The sequence below is a fragment of the Mytilus californianus genome, unplaced genomic scaffold (genome assembly GCF_021869535.1).
Source record: "Mytilus californianus isolate M0D057914Y unplaced genomic scaffold, xbMytCali1.0.p SCAF_5, whole genome shotgun sequence".
Lineage (NCBI taxonomy): Eukaryota > Metazoa > Mollusca > Bivalvia > Mytilida > Mytilidae > Mytilus > Mytilus californianus.
This window is the reverse complement of record NW_026262701.1, coordinates 98,579,991-98,603,797: the sequence shown is the minus strand read 5'-3', so window position 1 is coordinate 98,603,797 and position 23,807 is coordinate 98,579,991. Positions and strand designations below refer to the sequence as shown.

General features: G+C 32.9%; 1 protein-coding gene across 3 annotated transcripts in view; it reads right to left on the bottom strand.

Annotated features, from left to right (window-relative positions):
- The window catches only part of LOC127700363 (small conductance calcium-activated potassium channel protein 2-like), a 46,394-nt gene extending 29,873 nt beyond the window's left edge, over window positions 1–16,521 (bottom strand). The window contains exon 1 of one of the 3 annotated variants that reach the window (XM_052203803.1): window positions 16,419–16,521. The gene's annotated coding sequence lies outside the window, so the exon portion shown is untranslated. Of the gene's footprint in view, window positions 1–13,146; window positions 13,184–16,187; window positions 16,362–16,418 lie in introns of those variants that run through there. The other 2 variants (XM_052203799.1, XM_052203802.1) reach the window with 2 other exon arrangements.
- Between the last annotated feature and the right edge of the window lie 7,286 nt (window positions 16,522–23,807).

The window sequence follows — 23,807 nt, the reverse complement described above, 5'->3', positions numbered from 1 at the left end:
ACTTAATTACATTGGCAATTAGACAAAATTAGTGTAATTTGTTGACAGAAATCTCATATTCAGTTGTAGATATTACAAGGAATTTATAATTTAATTCATTGTAAATCTCTGTGGAACGGACTTGCTTAACGTCAGAAAAATTGAGCATTCATTAATTATGGTGTTCCGTATCTCTAGGTAATACCAGCTTACCGCAAATATTTACAGAAAGAAGGATCCCCGTGTATTGAGCATTTAAAATTATTGATTGTGTTGCTTAAAAAGTCACATACTTAGCACACAATAAAATCACTGTAGAAAACTTCGTCGATTTTTTTTCAATAAGGTTAATTTCGTCTTAAAAAAAAATATAATTTTAGATTTACACAATCCCGTGTTTCCTTACTAAAACATTATTTTTTTTTCGAAATATCTTATCTAATTAACATATCATTGCAATATCTAGAGGAATGTTTCGACCAAGGTGTATACGGTCATCATATAACCACTGATTAATTAAAGACATAGCCAGCTACTTGTGCACGTGTACTTTTTTAGAACTGTAAATTTGAAATACTGAAAACGTACCTAAATAATGTAGTAGTTTTACAATACTTCGAAATTACTGTACTATTTCAGTACCATAGTTTCACAGTACTTGATTTGTACTTCAAGTTATACGTAACAGTTTGATACTTTTAATGTGTAGTGCATATTTCGTACCAGTCCAGTCCTTCTAAATAATTACACTTTCATTAAAATTGCATATCAAATTATAGTAAAAAAGAAGTATATTGTACTTTTATAGTACTACACTACGGAGGTACACAACTGCTACTTCAAATTTGTATTACAAATCTATACAGTACTTTAAACTATGGTAATAAAATAGTACAATAGTTTGAAAGTATTACATCACCACTACATTTTTATGTATATTTTCAGTACTATAAAATTATAGTACTAAATAAAATGCTCCGCTGGGCGCAGCTTGGAACGACCGCAGAGGTCGAACCCTGAACAGTTGGGGCAAGTATGGATACAACATTCAATCTTGATACAGCTCTGAATTTGAATTGTGATTAAATATTTGACACAGCATAGGTTTCTGACACAGAATGAATGTGGTCTAAGAACTTAAATTTTTTTTAATTTACCTATTATGGTCCAATATCCAAAATCTAAATACATAAACGGTTAGATTCAGCATATCAAAGAACCCCAAGAATTCAATTTTTGTTAAAATCAAACTAACTAAAATTTAATTTTGAACCCTTTGGACCTTAATGTAGACCAATTTGAAAATGGTACCAAAAATTAAGAATCTAAATACACGGTTAGATTCAGCATATCAAAGAACCCCAATATTTCAATTTTTGATGAAACCAAACCATATCATTATTATTTGCTTTTATATATAAATAAAAAATAAATAACTTAAAATGGAAAATTCTAAAGAAAAAAAAAAAGAAAATAAGGAAAAAAAAAATCCCCCCCCCCAATTTTTTGAACCCCCTTATGATTCATCACCCCCAAACTCAATCCCAGCCTTCCCTTTGTGGTATGGTACCTTGCAGTACAATTTCAGAGAGATCCATACACTTGAACACAAGTTATTGTCTGGAAACTGTAAAAATGCTTCTTTTTGGCCCCAAATTCCTAAACGTTTAGGGCAATTACCCCCCAACTCAAACCCAGCTTTCCCTTTGTGATATGAAACCTTGTAGTACAATTTCATAAAGATCCATACACTTACACACAAGTTATTGTCCTGAAACTAGAAAAATGCTTGTTTTTTGCCCCTTTTTGGCCCCTAATTTCTAAAATTTTGAGGCAATTAACCCCAAAATCAATCCCAGCCTTTCCTTTGTGTTATGGTTCCTTGCAGTACAATTTCAGAGAGATCCATACACTCGAAAACAAGTTATTGTCTGGAAACTAGAAAAATGCTTATTTTTGGCCCCTTTTTGACCCCTTATTCTTACACGTTTTGTGCAATTACTCCCAAACTCAATTCCAGCCTTCCCTTTGTGATATGGAACCTTGTAGTACAATTTCAGAAAGATCCATACACTTACACACAAGCTATTGTCATGAAACTAGAAAAATGCTTGTTTTTTGCCCCCTAATTCCTAAAATTTTGAGGCAATTACCCCCAAAATCAATCCCAGCATTCCCTTTGTGATATGGAACCTTGTGGTACAATGTCAGAGCGATCCATACACTTACACACAAGTTATTGTCTGGAAGTTACAAAAATGCTTATTTTTGGCCCCTAATTCCTTAACTGTTGGTACCATAACCCCTAAAATCAATCCCAACCTTCCTTTTGTGGTATTGAACGTTATAGTAAAATTTCATAGAGATCCATTCACTTAAACTAAAGTTATTGTGCGAAAACCAATGTGTCTTCGGACGACGCCGACGCCGGACGATGACGACGACGCCAACGTCATACCAATATACGACCGCAAACATTTTTTGCGGTCGTATAAAAAGTACACTTGCAAAAGGTTATTTTATTTTAGAAATAAATTTTACAAACTTTTTTTGTAAAGTTCACGTAAAATTCATGTGAAAAATTTTAGCGTGAGATTCATTTAAATCTCAATTCACGTGAAATTAATATGAAAATTTTCACGTGAGTTTCATGTATAAGTTCGTTTGAGGTGAATTTCACGTGAAATTTTTCACGCGAATTTCATGTGAGATTCATGTGAAATTCACGTGAGCAAATTTTGCATTTGTATTCGATGTAATTCTAAATGTCTCCCCTGTAGTTTTCAGTTGACAAAATGTTGTAAAATTTGTAAAATTCTTATATTATCCTCCAAATACATAGTAGATGTTCCTCAGCTAGTTTCGAGTTTTATTTTGGGTTCATTACTCTCGCACTTACCTACATTCCCGATATTTGGATCCAAGCACGACTATTAACTAGAAATAACTGTTCGAAATGCGCAAATATTGCATCAAATTGATTCCGTTGTCTTATAATTAGCTATTACAAATAGATCACCATTCCATGATATATAAATAAGTCGTATCACAGGATGATACTAAAGATTTATACAACAACTATATCGTTCAGTTGGTTAAACCAAACACTTAGTACAAAATCAATGATGAAAGTTGTTCTTTAGATAAGAAATATTGATAATCGCTTTAAGAAAATATGCCTGCTTGATTCAATTGATTGTGAAAATTATGTGAATTCTTAAACACATCTTTCAGATAAAAAAGTACGTCTTTGCATTCCATTTCGGTTCATAACCTTGAAACCCAAGGACAAATCCTCTCTAGAACTACACAATTTTGAAAGACTTTGATTTAGTTAGCAACGACTATAGTAACGGGTCCCTTTGGACATAAGGCTCATAAAGTATTCATACATCCTTGACTTTCAATTATTTTTTGTTTTAAGCGTTCCGGGTGAAAGTAAACCCAGAAAAACAACACTTCGGACGCACTGCATTGCAGCTTTATATTCCCACAACGAGAACTGTTCAACGTTAACGTAAACACAGCGAGAACGTTTTAGCATAGTGTTCATATTGTTTGACTATTATCTTATGAAATATACGTAGCATCAAAAAGTTAATTAAGGCTTTCACTTCTTTCAATGTGACTGTGATCAGAGTCCTTCATTTGGTAAACAATATATTTGAGCTAAAACAGTCATCACTTATAATCACTTTCAAGATATTTGTAAGCTTACAAATATTGAAATAAGTGCTATATGAGTGCCAATGAGACAACTTTCCACCAAATATCAAATGATATATGAGACTGTTACTCTTTGCTTTCGAAGCATTCGTTACATTCCAGAGTACTATGTAAACTATCCTAGCGTAGCAAAAATGTAAGGATTACTATCATTGGGTAATATAAAGTTACTAAAAAATGCATCTTTATTCGGGTCAAAGTTAAAGTATTTTAAACTATAGTAATTATTAATATAATGTTCCATTTTAGAGTTGTTTTATTTCTTTCTATGATCTTAAGAGACTGTATTTTGTTTATGTTTACCTCTTGTTTCACATGTGTATGTGACAGAGTATTTTTAAGTAAAGCATTAGTGTATTGTATTATTATTATTAGTTAATGGAAATTACTTTGGCAGACCAACTAATGCAACCATTTAGGAACTCGACTCCCTGGTTAATATTGAGTTGCTAAAAGCAGTTGGCACATGTAACCATCCGTTGCTCAATGAACCAATTAAACAGCTGTTAATTGAACTTACAATGGACAAAATTTATGGTAAATGTTCACAAACATGCGTCACAAAAAAACTTGAACTCAATTACTTCCTTGTGAGCAACAATAAAATAATCTAAATATAATTATTCCGAATGCTTTATTAATCATCTTAGTTATGCAACATACCAAAAATAACTTTACATATGTTTTTAAATTATAGACATTCTTGATAGGAATACCAACTGCACAGTTCAAACAGAAGGTACGTTTTGATTTCAGCTGTCTATTTACTTTTTACACCGCTGCTAAAAACATTCATTATTTTTTTTCTGAATGAAATTGTTTGTTCTAATGCGTCCGTTTTGTTGTTGTCTGTTTTTTCAAATGTCAGTGCAAAAGTTTTTTTTTCTGTTTTAATGTCAATGTTAGGGTTTGTCCAGACAGTTTCAATCTAAATTGTCAAGGTATAGTATATTTCAATACAGCAAACAATATTATTAATTTAAGGTGGCTGGGGTGTCTTCTTCATCTTGGATTTTGAAGTAGCAGATGACAATTGGTCTAGATCTTTAATGAAATGTGCAAATTTTGAGAGTATTATGTAATTCATGTGTAAGACTTTTCATGTTAATATAGAAAATAATGTGTTTTATCATATTTACGGCTGTATTTAAAAAAAAACACAATATTTTTGTTTGATTCATTTTTTAAAAAACTTTCCAACATAAGGGGAGATAACTCAGATAGTAGGGGAGATAACTCAGATGAAGTAATTTTTATAATAGAAAGTGTTGTGAATTTACCTATTTTAATATGTAGCAAGAAAACAAGTCCGGTGACCTCATTTTTCTTTTTCATATCTGAAAGCATGTTATAAGAGCTATCTTCTTACATTTTATCTTAAAATTCTATGGTATAGTTTTCTTTTTTTCACACAAAATTGGATTTTCCATGCATAATCTATACAAAATCTGACAATATTGCACCTGTAGCGTGAAAAAAAGTCCAGTGACCCATAATATTTTGGAAAAAAGCATGATAAAAACTACATTTTGACAAATTATTAAAAAATTGTATGGATTTTAATTAAGACCCCTATCCACCTTCAGCATAAAACAGGATTTTGCTTTAACTACTTAACTGAATATTGATATTATTACTTTACAGTAAACAAAAACACTTTTATATTAAAAGCTTAATTTCCTATCTAAATTTCAAGGATTATCTTTTTTTGTAAATAGTTGATCATGCTAAAGATTTTTAAAAAATTCGGAACAATTTTCAAAAGTCCAAGAAAATTGACGAAAATATGATGGAAAATGCATCTCTTTCATGGCTAACCTTTTATCTTTTAAAAGGTGATGAACCAAAACTGTTTTTCGAGATTCTTATGTACTTCATAAATACTTAATTCGTGAGATTTTAAATAAAAAGAAGGCATTGATATGTAAACCATTAAAAGCATATTTCATATACTAGTATATAATTTTGGGAATATTAGCATTAAATTTAAAGGAATATATAAGTTGCTGAAAATAGCAGAACACTATAACAGAATATATGACATTCAGAGAAAAACTAAAATAATCTTACGAATATTTTTACATCACTATAAAGATACTTTTATAGATACAAATAGTAAATCAGTATTGATCAAAATGACATGATTATTAATAATATTTTAAGGGAAACACAACATTTCCATGAATGTATCAAAGAAAGCAATATAAATACGCGCAGATGGAATTTATAAACATTCAAAGTAATGGACTTCAGATATGAAATAATCATAAAACAATATATAAAACATACAACACGAGGGGTACGTCATGTAAACGATAAACGCGTAGAATAATTGTTTATTTAGTCAGAAATTATGTCGATTGATGAAAGCAATGATTAAGGAAAATAGCAAGAACAGCATAAATCTCTTAGATCAATGTATTATTCAAATAAACATGTTCAACACTTGTATTTTACTGATCTGTTTAATTCAATAACATGGAAATACACATTGGTAGCATAACTGTAGATATATATATAACTTGATACAATTGAAATGAAAAAAAATAAATCGCTTAAAAATACAAGCAATTGCTGAAAAGGAATATTGGACAATTATTTTAATACTTTTTTTTTAAATGAAAGAAAGAAAAATTTGAAATAATGTGAAAATGAAGTTAAGACCAATATATAATTTTTTTATCCCGGGGGGAGTCTTTACTATGTACTTATATAGAATTTGGTTAAGCTAGTCAACATTTGTTATTTACTAATGTATCTCTAATATAAATACATGTGCTACCAATTCTTAATCGGAATTTGTTAACACATTAATTCTATCGACATTTGTTCAATTATCTGATTTGTACATAGTTGTTACATTTGTATTACAGCTTTCCGATTGCGAACGTTCCATTTCTAACGTGAGGATACCCAAATTGCACAAATTTTGACAGTTTTTTCACCTTCGTTTACTTATGATCCAGACAAAAGTTTCCATTCTGTGCTTATTTGGAAGATGTATCTTTATTTACTATATAGTTCCACCAATTTAATTTTGAATCTATATTCAATCATAGAAAAATAAGTTTGAACCCACCTCCAAACGATCCATGATTTTGTTATGAGGAGAACCCAAATTGCACCCATGCTTAAATTCAAATCCGTAAAAATCGAATAACTGATGTTTTGTTTTATTTCTCCAAATATTTAGATTAATTTGATAATAGTCCATGTTTTCAATTCATTTTCTAAGAAATGGATGCCTGTGACATATTTTAATTTGCTCATTTTTAAAAGTTGAATTTTTGTTGACGTCGCATGACCACGTTTCCGTAGATTTTACTTTTTCTGGTGGATACTTCGTCTGTTGATAAATGCTGTGAACGTTTCGTATATATTTAAATATATTATAAGCTATGTTCAAAGACGAGCACAATGTCAAGTCATAAAAATACAAATTGTTTAGTCTCTAAGAAAACTTGTAAGACTTCCGCTGCTATTTTTGCTAAAAAGGTGCAATTTTGGTACCGTGACGTTAAGTATAAACATTCCAGCAGTGCCTTCATATGGAGCAAACATCTAGCTCCCAGTTGATACAACATTTCAGACGCCTATCATGTTTTTTCTTGACAGATGGTTGCTGCTTACAATGAAGGTATTGCACCAGGGGATTCTAATAGTAATTGATGCATACACAGCAAGAGAGCCTTGCCCTGCCGACGTACCATACGATTCCCCCAGTTTTCGTTTTTACCTTGATTTGTATCTTTTTTATGGATTTATCAAATATGAGTTTCATTATAAATGACTGAATTGGAAGGGAGTGACACCATATTCAAGGACTAAAGTCTAGCTAAAGAGAGGTGAAATATATACCAAAGGGATTTAAAGTATTAGTTAAGCTATAGACGTATTTACACTTGTATGCAAATTTGTCCGCCATTACGTAAAATCACACAGGGTTCCCGTAAACTTTGACATCATAATTCAAAACATTTGACGTCACAATTAAGGATGTTCGCTCCTCTTGTTTTTGAATTTTTGCCAGATATTCGGAATCCTCTGGTTTTATCCATGAAGTGCCATTAAAAATTTTGCCCACTAACCCCTACTTTTCTTTCCATAATTTGATAACGTATAGTTTAAAATGTCATCTTTGAAAATCTTATAAAATCTTTGTTATTTTTTCATTGTTTTTGAAAGAAAAAAGGTGCCAATGTTAAATGTATGAAAAATCTAGAGAGAATTATTTCCCGCCAAATTTTCAATGGCTTATATCTTGAAAACAAGCACATGGACCCTTCATTTTTTTCTGAATATTTAGTTTTTTTATTTATATACTATCAAGTTATAACAGTCTTTTAAAAAGCTTGTTATTTTGAAACAGGGTAGCGAACATCCTTAAAAAGTGATTGATGCCTGACGTCAAAAGGTGATTCGGAGTAGATCTAATGTCATTCGGAGGCAAAATATAGCTAAATACCAAAAGTGTAAATACGTTCATTTTTACGTTATCAAATCCCCATTTATATGAAATACACGACTAGTTTTTGCCCCTACTATGGTTTTACTTTTATTTCTTATATTTTCTGTGTGCCCTATATTTGTTATGCTTTACTCACGTCTTAGCCCTCTGGCTGCCTCTAACTCGATATTGATTCATTCTATGTGCCAGAAAATACGGCAGTTGGACGTCTGTGACGTCAAATGTCAAAGTTCTACGACGTCATTCGATATATAACGTCACGGCCAAATGACGTTATATTCGAGACCCATTGAAGAAAAATATTAATTGCATTCCAATCTTGTAAAACCCCATGTAAATTGTTGGTTAAATGTCTCAGCCTTTTCTATGTCTGTATATGCAACTTCGATTTTTTTTAAGTAATGGTGTAACTCCTTGTTTGTCAGTTATTCAGTTATATTCTGATGTTTTCTTTTGTATATTCTTTCCAGATGTTTCCAAGATGAAGCCGGGTTTTAATAATTTTACAATTTTCCTCTACATATCTGTTGTTTTGATGATCATTGAAATGTTTGTCACTGGTGAAATTTTTAGTGTCCTCCCTCATTTGATTGTAGTCCCCCTTTGAGTAATGATAGTACATTCTTTCATGTCTAAATTTCCTCGGCGCCGTACATTTCAGTGTGCCCATAACTATGTCACATTCGCTACAATTCTATCTGGTGTATGAATCTCGGTGAACTGATTAGGTAACGTTGTTATTATTAGATCATTAATGTTGTTTTCTCTGGTTGGAAATAGCACTAGCTGTTCGGTACTTTTTTCGTTAATTATATCGATAAGCGATTGTTAATCGCTATCGCAGAGACAGGAATTCGATCATATGGCAAAATCATAGGTACTTTATTCATATGATATGCACCACGTGACTTTGGCCCTTTTGATTAAATTACTTCCCTTAGTTGTAGATTGAAAATATAAATCAAATCAAATTTGCGGATTATCCAGTCCTTTTCCGTCTTGGATCTAAAACTAAGGTGTCTTTGAAAACTTCCTTTGGCGGTTATTTACAAAAATGTTGTGTAATTCTAAGGAAAAATGCTTAAAATTTGACTTTTTACGAAATGGGATGGATGAAATCATCATGTTTTCAAAAGAATTTGGCCGAAAACTTCAGAAAGCAGGTAAGATAAAAGTTATTAAACCTGAAAATTCAACCTACAAAGTGTTTCCCTATATGCGGACGAATCATGAACAATATCTTCTTGTATCTTTTATTTTATTTCTATTTTGAATCTTGATTTTTTCATTTTTTTGTTATTTTATATAGCAATTATACTACAGTTACGCTTCCGATTTTCAAACTAAAAAAGGCCGAAAGTTTTACAAAGTATACAATGTTCATTTGTACACGGTCAGAAGCCAAAATACATGTACAATTCACCTATATGCGGACAAATTGTTGATTCGACATAGGAACTGGCATATTGGCATTTATATTTTAGGGGCATGTATAATCCTATTGTAATGGCTGTCGTCATGATAATCAAAAGGCAATATGACCGCTATGCAAATTAGCAAAGTACCCCAAATTTTGCCATATGTGCTTCGTGGAGCATGGATCGCCAGCTTGTTTTTCAGCTGGATGGTCAGATGGTCTATACCAGCTTTCTATGTAGTGATGTTTCCTTGTACGTGTAGATTCCGATCCAGTTTCCATTTCTTAAATATGGTGCTGATCCGAGGTAAGTTTTAACTAGCACAATTGTGCGTCCTCCATTTCCATTTCCATTTCTGTCATTGCAACGAATGCATTGAGATATAAGCTCGTTTGACATGGTGTTTGAGTCAATTTTAGTTTCTTGTAGAGCGACTATATTTGACAGGGTTTTCATTTGATAAGTATTTAAAATAAGCCTGCAACTAGATCTCCTCTTTTTATTTTCATCCCATTGATGTTTTTGAAACCATCTTGATATTATTAAAGTTTCTATAGTGGTTTTTTACAACGGTTTCTCTCATTTGCAGTTGTTTTGTCTTCGGCAGGTATTTGGTACGGGTTCAATTTTGAATTCCAGATGAGGTGCTTGAAAGGATGATGTTGATAGGTTGGTTTTGTCACAGGTTGGACAAATCCAAGCTCAGTTGGTTGCGTGTGTGACTTTATATTTATCGTCTGCTACTGTTGCACATGAAGTATGTATCCAGGTTTTGCATTTGTATCATTCGATGGCATGATCTTAGCTAAGCATGTTGCTTGAACATATTCTGCATGGTGCTACGCATTTTGAGTAAAACCATTTATCATCACAATTTTGAAGTTTGTTATATGACTCGCTACATAAATGTGTACATCGTTTAGGGATTAATAGGTCGTCTTATTTTACAAGTTTTTGACATATGAAACAGCTGTTTTGACTTTGTTTCAAACTTTTGAGAAAACAATCAAAGAGAGCTTTTGTATCGTATGTCCTTAATGCTTTTATTAGAACTTTTAGACTGCACTGTTTATTGTTTACGTATTCCATAGTTGTGGTCCATATTTAATGCTACGACTTTCGGCCTCGTTTACTTGTATCCGTTATTACAATTTTCCTGTCAGTAATGATTTTTAGAAACGGAAAAACAACTAAATATTTCTCAACTTCGCGAACATTTTTTATTTGTAACTTCGATTACTCTTAAATCGGTACTTTGTATCTTTTTCCTTTTTGAAGCCTATAGGGACCTTTAAAATCAATAATAAGCAAATTTCTTGTTTTTATTTTTGCAAGATTTAATGGCCTAACAAAATAATTCACATAATTTTGAATACTCTTTATGTGTACCATGACCAAGCACTTCAACGTATGGTAAGAACTCTTTCAGATATGAGGCAGTATGATTTTGGAACTAACTGCCAAATAGGCCAGAAATATGGTCTCATTACACCCGCCTAAGAATTAGTTGGTGTTGTGGCACACATATTTTGCAGTGCCTGTTACTATAAAAACAAGCCTAAATGATATTGTTTTTTTTTATTGTTTGATCTGTTTTACTTTTTTACTACACGCTTATTGGCTATATATCTGGTTATGTGCTTATATTGATATTTTCTGCTTATGTTGTGTATTATTGGTATGATTTTGCCTAAAGGCTTTTGTTTCTAAACACAATTTATGTGCTAATATGACATTTTATGTGTTCTTGGTCATTGTGCCGTTTTATTGGATGCTTAAGTGTGCTTTATTTCTTTACGATAATGTTAGAATATTTTATTTGATGCTTATATGTATACCATGTTTGTTGAAATATCAAACCAACACACTCGACAATTATACTGTCGATAAAAAATACAGAATATGGTGATTCTCAGAGAAGGATTTAGGTGGTGATCCGTCTTATGGAGCTACATATGTATGTATATGATTAATGTATAAACTCCTACAAGTCCCACTCATAACGTTGCCTTGATGGCTCCCTTTTCAAAACCCTGTATTCGCACCTATATCTTTTTGATTAACATATATACCCTAGCTTCTAGTTAAGTATAATATTCCATTCAATTTCGCCGTTTCTGAATCTAATGCATTCTGGGTAATATTTTTAAAAGTGTACACCAAAACGTCGTGATTGGTTAAAGAAGTCCTAAACAATGGAAATTCAACCAATGACGTGACGTTATTTTCATTTTGGGTTCAAACAACAAAATTACCCATAGCCTCCTTTAGATTCTGAAACGGTCAATTCAACAATAATGTACGGGCTTGGTAACATTTTAAAGTAAGCCATGCGCTACATGTAACAAAAACGAAGACATTTCGGTAATTACTAGATAGTATGGTAAGTATGATCTACTATAGAAAACGTAACTTGTAATTATTACTTAATGTGAACATAATTGTTATAACAATAATTATAAACCAACAACTACCTGAGTTAATTCCTGACATTTCTATTTCTGGATATCAACATGCATTTACATAACATTTTCTGATAAGATTTTTGTGATTTGCTATTCTTGAATTTAAGCGACTTGCAATATTGCTGACACTTAGTTATTTCTCAGAGATATCGCACTTAACATCGGTGTTGTAAAGTCATTATATAAATAAGAAATACCCTTTAATTTTGTGAGATAATCCCAGATCTTCATTTCTCTTTCACAGAAAAACATAAACAGGATTGACAAATATATAGATACTAACTTGACTTAATTTAATTTTTTTCTTGGGAAGGCAGGAAAACAGAGAGAAGATGGAAAAAATGATACCCTTTCTCTTTTTTCGTTGAACTTGGATAGAACGTTTGAGCTAGCAATAAACACCAAGCACATCCACTCTCATATTGTACATCAGCCTGAATATCGATAACCGGCATGGATGAAGGTATTTACATACTATATAAGTAAATTAATTTTGTTGGATCAAAGCTGTTTACCATGTTTATTCGCACCTGTTACCATAACTCCAGTGACATTAACCGTATTCGCGACACACGTCTAGAGTTAAGAGGGAAAAATGGCGTGCATATCACAAAGTTAACCTAGTAATCCACGTGAAGGTGGTTTAGTCAGATTTTTAAATATTCAATTTGGCATCAATATACAGGTAGGAGGTTGTTGATGGGGGTTTACAGAATAGAGAATAATGGGCTAACCATATAAAGAATAGAGAAAAATGGACTAAAATAAAAAGTAGACAATAATGAGGTGCTAAAATATAAAGAGACAAAAAGTATAAAGAGTAGAGAAAATTGTCTAGGAAAATTAAAGAATACAGAAATGAAGGACCCCCCTCCCCCCACCCAATCCAGACCTTCATGTAGTACAAATTCTCCTGTTGTTGGTTTTTTTTCGGGGAGGATGTCTCATTGACAATTATATAATTTGAAATAGGCATACCTGTGTAACAAGTCTTATATGATCTACACATTGAAACAATTGTAAGATAGTTTTGCAATATATAAATCTCGGATAAATATGATAAGAATGATAGGGAAAAAGCAGTACGTACCGTTTCTTATTTGATCTAATTCATGTTCGTTTCTTCTTGTACTTGAAAGGAAATAATATATAGTCTAGTACTCTATCAAAAGTGCAGTAAATATAGGGAAATTACTCTACCATACTACAAATAATACTAAACATTCGAGAAATGCTTTCTTAGAATTAAATATGTGTCGGTGTTAATCACCAAAGCGTGCCATTAAATAACGCATATTTGTTATTTTTCGTTTTAAGAATTAAGAAAAGGCAATGTAATTATGGAAACAAATCACAGAAGTTCTAAACGACTTTGCTTTGTAGTTTTGTTTTTCAGATCAGAAAAAATTGAAAAACGCTTAAAAATTATGCTACATACATTATTCCTGTCTGATTCAATGTGAAGCAGTAATTAATGAGAACATGAAGATAAATCGACAGAGACAAAGATTTATCAATAACTCGCAATGATTAGTCGAACCAAATGAACTAACACAAAAAATCCATTTGGACTATATGCCTTCACAAGTTTTGATCACAGCATAGAATTGACTTTACTAAATTGCAAAACTTGTGTTTAATCCATTTGTCTTTTTTAACAATAAAATGTTGAGTTGCATTCGATAGGTGCACTCCCCTCCCCATCCACTTTTCTTCGTCAGATACAAAACGTATAGGAATAGACAAATGAAGACAACAAAAAAGAAAAACAAGTTGGTATACGGTGACCTATAATAGTTGTTAATTTCTGTGTCATTTGGTCTCTTGTGGAGAGTTCTCTCATTGGCAATCATACCACATCTTCTTATTTCTATATATCCAAGGTTAAGTGGTACAGTTATCGAAAAAATTGTATAATTGCTCTTTTTTTTTTACTCAATAGTTTATTTCCTGTTATGTATTTATCATATTTAAAATGATAAACTTGTTTAGATATTCTATTAGATTATATTCCAATTTCCCTTAAATGATGCATGTTGACATTTTGTTATTAACAATCAGTAAATATTACTATTAAAAGGTCGGACCATTAAATCGTCCGTATTGATACATTAGTATATCATAAACTAATGTCAAGGAGAAGGACTAATTCCATCTAATCACCTTAACGTTTGTCTATAGGGATTACAGAAAACCACAGGCCTTGTTTTATTTTCTTGTAGCACTCAGAAATAGGGCGATAAGAATCGTTTCACTTTGTGAATTCTGAACATAATTTTGTATCAATTATTAACTTGGTAAATTGATATTTACAATGAAATGGAAGTACTCAAGTTTATTTTATAAGCATGTTTCACAACATTTCATTACCTTAACAGAAACAAAGCAAGCAAGTCTTAGAGACATTAAATCTACATTTTCCCCCCTCTTTAGCCTATGGTCACTCATCTGGAAAATGTAAATGTGACAATCAAGACTATTTGCAGAATACGTTTCTGTAGAGGTTACGAAAATTTTTAAAAAAGCGAGAAAAAATATGTTATCAACCAAAATTAAGAAAGACAGTTGATTTGCCTAGACCGAGCAAATGGCATAATCAAACACAAGAGGTACAGCACCAAAATAAAAGAGGAATACTTAACACTGTTCAAACGCACGGTGATGAACAAACACACTCCTCAAACGCACGGTGAAGAACAAAAACACTGCTCTAACGCACGGTGATGAACAAAAACACTGCTCAAACAAAACACTCCTCAGATGCACGGTGATGAACAAAAACACTGCTCTAACGCACGGTGATGAACAAAAACACTGCTAAAACGCACGATGATGAACAAAAACACTGCTAAAACGCACGGTGATGAACAAAAACACTACTGTAACGCACGGTGGTGAACAAAAAAATAAATAAATAAGAGTAAAGGCGGACTACAAAATTTCATGTCAGCCTTCAGGTATGGTAGATTTATTCTAGGGCAATTCTAAAATTGCAAAGACAAAAATCATTATGCTGTATATGTTTTGTTATCAATAAGTATAAATATAAATCGGATATCAGTTACGAACTTTGTGTTCACAGTTCTACACAGTAATATAAAAAGCAGGGCTTCAAATTCGATATGATGCTTTTAAAAAGAAAACTAAAACTTGTTTTGCAGGAATTGTGAACACTAATAATTCACAATTTTATTGTAATTTTCCATATAAAGTAAGACACCTCCTTTCTAATTTTTTATTTATCTAAGTTCCACATCCCACAAAATTCCCTAAAACTTGTAATCGCACAAAAATTTGTATACAAAGTAGCAATATTTAACAACATATTCCTTCACTGAAATGTAAATGTGTCTCAAAGATTGCAACCTAAGTATTGACAGAAATGCAGTCCTTATATTAATTGCTTGACTAATATCTACACAAATAGCATTGATGCTATATTGTTCAGTAAGCTGGATAAATAATCAAGACTATTTGTCCGGCCAGAACTTACAACTATAAAGAGTTAATGTTAGGTCGATTTGAGCTGAAGAAATAATATATATCGGGCGGTTTAGTGCTTGACATATGGTATAGACATTTCTCTATTGTTGAAGACCGTATTTTGACCTTTCGACCTCTTTTCTTGTTTTATTGTGTTGTTCAAAGTTGTAGTCTCATTGCCGTACATAAATAAATGTAAAGCAGTAACGTCCGTATGTTCCATTGGTCCTCCATACCAAATCAAAATAAAAATGTAAATTATTTAATGACTATATTTAATTAACCCGACATGTAATTTTCTAATTCTATCCGTTTGGGTGTCCGGACAAATAGCCACTAAAAAAAGAAAGTAATGAAATTCTTTTATCATCGTTTGATGATAGAGCTAGTTATGTACATAGAATAAACGTTCGTTCTGGACATTTCAATAACTGATATCTAAGATACTTTAAAAACTGAAAAGGAATCACCTGAAAACAAAAGGGTTCGAGAATATGTTTGCCTTTTCAGTTGTTCTTTTCTCTTTTTCTTATCATTTAACTTTAAGTTAACATTGCACAATATGGTCTAATAATACATGTTAAAAGAAATATTTTTAATTATAAAGCTACATTGTATTTCTGAATTCTACGTATGAAATGGTCTTACCTATGTAATAATGACATCCAATAAGTTTCTGACATATTATTCCAATTTTACACCTGGCGCGGTGTCAGACGAGAGGCGATTCTCTGACAGATCTAATATAGTCAAAAGAACTCTACTAATAATTACTATGACAGACAACTGCAATTACATCGCACGAGCTATACAACAGCAGACGATCACAGCGCGCGCTGTTATTTGATTGGTTAATTAACTATGATATATTTTATTTACCATCGATTTCTGATATACGAGATGGTTAACTATATCCTTCACCACGAAGATCCTTTGTGGAGAATCCTAGACGTGATATATGAATAGAGCTGCTTCAAATCAACTAATAAGATCTAATTTGTTTTCCTCACTTCTAAACATTCGAAATTATCTCCAAGGAAAAGCTATTTAATTAATTTCATGCTGTTACAATTTCTTTCAACCAAATCTTGTAAATAATAAAAAAAAATTAAATCTGAACGTGATTTATTCGGATTTACTGAATGTGTAGATGAAATGTCAATGTAGCATGGAGTACGATAAACTGTAACAGATGTTAGATATCATTCAATTTATAACATTTCTTATAAGATTATAATTTTTTGTGACAAAATCATTTAAATATTTTTCTCCCACACAAACATGTATATAGTCAATATAGGATGCGTATTAGAGAAATAGCTAAATTTACAATACAACATGCAACATTTTCGTTTCTTTTAAATCAATTGTGATAAATAATTTACATTGACGAAATTTAAGCTTTACAGCATGAAAAAACTCGGCCAATTGATGAAGACAATTTCAGACATGATGTTTCCGGACTATAGATAGATATAAGAAGATGTGGTATGAGTGCCAATGAGACAACTATAGATGCCTGTTTGTGGTAATTAAATGACTTCAAAATATAAAACCCACAGTGGTTCACAACTGACCGACTATGGCAGGTCTATTCAATGAAAGGTATTTCTGAATATCATACAAAACAATTCATTACGGACAAGTATGCATAGGTTCGCATTTGGAGTCCAACATGTGATTTTAAAACAGATGGTAATGACTACGGCAACATCAAAAGCATTCAAACTTCTAATAACAGAGGACCCAGTGCAGAATAAAGGTGAATACATTCACTTACAATCACACCAATATTTACAGAGGATCAGTTTTTTTTATCAGTGGTCACAGTGTTCGAAACCCAAAAGCATCAAATATTTTCTAAATACTAAGCATTTTCTAACCTAGGAATAGATTACCTTGGCTATATTTGGCAAAACCTTTCGGAATTTTGGGTCCTCAATGCTCTTCAACTTCTTACTTTATTTGGCCTGTTTCAGTTTTTGATTCGAGCATCACTGATGAGTCTATTTTTTGTAGACGAAACGCGCGTCTGGAGTAAAAAAATTAATCATGGTATCTATGATGAGTTTATTGAAGAGCCATTATTCCATGAAAGAGAACAAAAAGGAAAGTATTATACACCTTTCTAATGTAACTTCAACCAACATTTTACACACTATTGACACACCACATTCAATTGCAAAGTTTGGGGCATCAGTGTTAGTGCTTAAAGTAGTTGTTTGATATATATCTGAAGAGATCGATTTAGCCTACCTCCATTAAGTTCAGGATCCAAAACTTTCCGAAGTGAGTAAATCGCTGGTCTCTTCATGGGTTTCATTCCAACTACTTTAGTTTGGATCTTCTTCCGATTTAAATATATGTTAATAAAAAAATAAAGAGATGGGCAACGAATGCCAATGAGACCGCCGTCCATTAAACACCAAAGGACACGAGTATATATATATGAACAATTTACAGGTTACCGTACAACCTTCAACAATGAGCAAAACCCATACCGTTTAGAAAGATACAAAAAGACACAGGAATAGCAAACTTTGAAATAATACAAAATAAAAAAGCAACGACCTGATTTATACTACAAAAATAAAGGAAAAACATTTACCAACGACTACCACTGGATAACAGGCGCTACCACTGGATAACAGGCGCTACCACTTGATAACAGGCGCTACCACTGGATAACAGGCACTACCACTGGATAACAGGCGCTACCACTGGATAACAGGCGCTACCACTGGATAACAGGCGCTACCACTGGATAACAGGCGCTACCACTGGATAACAGGCACTACCACTGGATAACAGGCGCTACCACTGGATAACAGGCACTACCACTGGATAACAGGCGCTACCACTGGATAACAGGCGCTACCACTGGATAACAGGCGCGTAAACAATGTTGCGGGGTTAATGTTTTGTATATTCTGATGATAAAGCAAATTTCAATTACACAATGCTTTATGTTTAGAACATAACAACATCATTGGAAGCCATATAAATGAGTTACCTTTTATAATAACATCTGTATGCCAACAATGTCCAAACTTCACACTTAAGTAAAACAAGTTTATATTGCATAAAACATAAGCTCAAGATGGTCAAGTTGAGTAAAACATGATATTGTATACTCGCGCACAAAAATCGTTTTAAAAACCGGGAAATGAATCTACTAAGACGGTAGTTTATCAGAAAAATGCAAGGCGATTCTAATGGTCAATAAAACAAACACGTCAAGGAAAGACAGAGTGTCAAAAGAAAAAGACGAGAAAAAAAGAACAATCCACAAAACCCTACGAAGAAAATAAAGACCTTGCAATTCGAACACCACTATATACCGAGAGTAGACTCCGGTGATCTGGAAGGGTAAGTAGATTTCTGCTCCACTAGTGGCACCCACCACTATATACCGAGTTTAGACTCCGGTCATCTGAAAGGGTAAGTAGATTTCTCCTCGAACCGTGGCACCCTCCACTATATATATACCGAGAGTAGACGCCGGCGATCTGGAAGGGTCAGTAGATTTCTGCTCCACTAGTGGCACCCACCACTATATACCGAGAGTAGACGCCGGTGATCTTGAAGGGTAAGTAGATTTCTCTCCAACAGTGGCACCCACCACTATATATTGAGAGTAGACGCCGGTGATCTGGAAGGGTACTAAGTAGATTTCTGCTCCACTAGTGGCACCCTCCACTATATACCGAGAATAGACGCCGGTGATCTGGAAGGGTCAGTAGATTTCTGCTCCACTAGTGGCACTCACCACTATATACCGAGAGTAGACGACGGTGATCTGGAAGGGTAAGGAGATTTCTGCTCCACTAGTGGCACCCACCACTATATATAGAGAGTAGACGCCGTTGATCTGGAAGGGTAAGGAATTTCTGCTCCACTAGTGGCACCCGCCACTATATACCGAGAGTAGACGCCAATGATCTGGAAGGGTAAGTAGATTTCTGCTCCACTAGTTGCACCCACCACTATATATAGAGAGTAGACGCCGGTGATCTGGAAGGGTAAGTATATTTCTGCTCCACTTGTGACACCCTCCGTTTTGCTAATGCCAATTGAAAATTCGACGATGATATAAACAAGGAAATATAGAAGGAATTCTGGCTACGACAAATTAAAAATATCCGTGGGTGTCTGTGATTCACATAGTCCATAACTTAACGGTCAAACAATTCCTGGGCGCTTTTGTAAGATTTTCGTAGTGAAAAGTACGAATGTATATCACTTTATAAAAAAAGCATTAAACTCGACCACAAAGAATAACATAGTTATCAAAGACGTCGAAAGGATAATCACAGGCACAAACAGAAGATTAATTGAAGTCTTCGCACTAAAGTACACGGTAAACGAAATCTCAGATCTTTTTAACATGTCTGGGAAGAATAAAAGTACCAGTGTACTTATAACACAATTCTGGAATTGTTTTGGTCATAATGTCAACTATTATCAAAGATTTTTCTATCACAAACATTGCAAAACCAGAATTATTTACATACATATGTAAATAAAAGGAGATGCAGGATACAAAATCATTGTTATAACAACCGAACCAAACACACATATATTTATCAATTATGGACTTTTGAGGAGGTCAATACGTTATATATGGACCTGTTCAGATTATATTGACCGAGGACGAAGTCCTAGTGTTAATATAATCTAACAGGTCCATATATAACGTATTGACTGAGTGAAAGTCCTTAATTTATATATTACATATGTAAATAATGTATTAGGAAAATGGCGTTCAATGTTCTTTCTGTGTATTTTTAAATTGTATTTTGCAAGAATTTTAACATGTTATTGAAAATATCAATATTCTTTGAACAACTTCATAGCTTGTTGCGTTAGCTTTCTTGTATTCTTAGCTTCTGCGTTTAACATAAAAATTCTTGTGATAAACTTGCAAATTTTCTTTTCATCTGCTGCGGCGCTTCATCCGTGGTTGTTATGTGTGACGTCATGACGTCATTAATCTAAATTTAGCAAGATTTTTCATATTGACCGTCAATATACATATAAATAGAAACATAGCGTCAATATACTTAAAAATAGAAACAAGGCTTCAGATACATAAAATAACCTTTCAAACAATCGTAATATCCAATGAAAACAGGAGAATGCTACACCATATGTAATATATATATATACTAGAACACTCCCGCGACATCGCGGGTCCGTGACTGAATTAAAGTACCTATGACTTATTTTTAGCCTGGATTTTTAGTGTTCGTATAGTCATCTGGTAAAGTCATGCTGATTGTTAGATGCACAGTTTTCTCTGCTTTTAAAATCTTTCTGTTTGAACCCGTCCTGGTTCTCTTACTTCAATAATCTTACTATAAACTATTTTTTTTTTTTTTTTTTACTAATTAACCAAAATTACTTGTGGTATTGTGGTGGAAAGAAAACAGACTTGTTAAATATTGTACTATAGTTTAACATAGACTTAAACAACCACTGGAAGAATTCCAGGTTCTCCTGATAGATGAGGGATTTACATAAGGCAACGGGTAACGGAAACTACATGTGACATATACTATTGGTATCAGTATCGTATTAACGTTGAATTTATTTGATTCGTCGTTTTTACGTCATGCCGGCTAACAAATTGGACCTCGTTATTTTAGTAATATAGATAGCAAAAAGACATCTGTTACATGTATTTACGAGTTATTTTAAGGAACGAAAGAGCCGCTGTATATAACTATTTTTTTTTAATTAACGCGGAATAAATTGTACAATTTTATATTTCAAATAAACCAAATATTTTTCAAATGAAAAGCGAAAATATTATACCGAATAAGTGAGATATTTCAAAATTGTTGTACATGTGTATAAACAAAACAATAAAACGAAGTTCACGGATACAATTATTGCGACAACGAATATTATTTCATCAATAAATGCATACAGTCTTTGACATATACAATTATCTGCACAAATTTATCTCATGCACCAAATGCGCTTTTCGAAACTTTTTCATCAATGGTGATCGAATCCTAATACTGTAAACAAGAAGATATGAAACATTAAAGACCAATTACTCCTTAATGAGACAAAAAACAAAGGACCTAAAATAAGCCAAGACACACGTGACACCTGAAGTATCAATATCAAAGTAGTATCCATGTAACATCAAAAGCACTGGTTACCGAACTTGTATTACCCTCGGGGACTCAGCAGTGATATCGACCCAGTATTGGTATGTTTAATTCGCATTGGCCCATTGGTGATATATTAGCCCCGCGAATGTCTACTGTACCAGCAGTGACATTCTCCAAGTGGTGATATGTTACACTATCGGACTTACAGTCAACCAGCAGTAATATCAACCCAATGGTGGTATGTGAGCCTCGTGGATCCACGGAACAACAGCAGTGTCATCGACCCAATGGGTGTATGGTTGTATGTTACCCTCGCGGACTTAATTCATTGGCATTGACATCCGTCAAGCTGTGGCAATACACAATTACAAGATACCGAAAGAATTTGATTCACCATATGCGTATTTCAGAACTTTATTTAAGATCAGTGATGCTCGAAATCAAAGATTGAAAAGTCTAATATCAAGCGCCAAAGAGAGAGAAAAAAAATCAAAAACCAAAAACGACACACAAAAAAACGGGAGATGCTAAAAACAAACAAAATAAACCCCGAAGAACATGTGATACGGGAGGATTTAATAACACTTTCATCATCTTGCAAACTAAATCCTAACTGACACAACTATCAATATTAAAGTTATACCATGACAGTACAAAAGCACAGGATACAGATCTTTGATATCCTCTTGAACTTACAGTCCACAAGCAGAGGCTAGAACATCAACAGATCCCCAAAAAAGAGAAGAATTCATCGTTTGATAGAAGTCGTAAATTGCCAATTTAATGACCCAAAATCCAAATATAATCAGAGAAAATAATCCAGTTTTGTAGCAAACCTAACAGAGGAAAAATCCATGACGGAAAGTAATCCATTTCTGTATTCAAACTGTCAAAACACCAAAATACAAGCTGTGTTCTGCCAATAAACTAAAATTTATCATTAATATTCACGTTTTATTGTCAAAGCCTTTTATTTTTGATGAGCTTTGATATTAAACAGAAAAGAACACGGATAACAAAAATTGATGAAAAATAACAATTTCTTCGATAAAATGTCAGTTATTTATAATTGGAGTTAATGAAGTAAACAGAATGGTCTTTATGAGACTGAATGGTAATGACAAACTGTTTATCAGTATGGCACAATGGCTAATAAACGTTACTCGCAGCAAAATATTATAATACCGCGGTATAATCACCATCAATGTGAAAGAACCAGTTCTGAAGCGCTAAGTGTGAACTAACGGCCATTTGCCTTGAACATTAAAAGCTCATCGATGTAGGTGATATAGTATTGAATTTTAAATGGAGATATTTATTAGATCTGAAAACATATTGGCATTAATTTCCAATCAAAATGTGAAGGATAACATAGCTAATTTACACCACGATGTCATTAAATGTTATTTGATGTCTGCAATTACCATGCTTTTCCATAATATAAAGTCAAATTGCTGAAAGACCCATCTCTTCAATTATTGATATCTATCCTTTTTAACAATTATGCCTTGGTACCCAATGTGATGGGTTTATTAAATACTTGTAAAATCAAGTGACGAGTACATACATGTTTGTATTTTTAGTTGTTTTCGAGATTAAATACGTCCTTTCAATCCTAATGTTAGCAAAGACTCGTGGCCTGATGCGATAAGCACCCAAATGCCTAAGTTTGTTTCAGATATTAAAAAAAAAATAAGCGCTATTTTTAGCTTAAATCTGAGATCGAAATAGTATAAGTTTAATTAGTTCGCATGAAAACAAGCAAATTGTTTTCCTCGTTTTAAGAAAAGAATATTGAACAATTTTTATCCAATTTAATTGATTGATTATTCTTTGTTTCTGAATTTCACATTGCATGCAAATAAAAAAAAGTCAATTTCTGCAAATTTGGTCAACCACGATGATGAACGTAAACTAAGACTGGAAAAGAAGTTATGTAAGATAGAGGAAGACATTATCCTTGCAACAGACCACCTGCTGAAGAAAAGAGAGCGAAGAGCATCAATCCCACACAAGGCATCTGATTTTAACGTCTCCATACCGTCAGTACGTGGCTGCGTATGTATACATCCCGCACTGCTTAACGGAACTCCCTCAATAGCATGGGGTTAACTTCTGGATGGGATAATTCTAGATGACCATA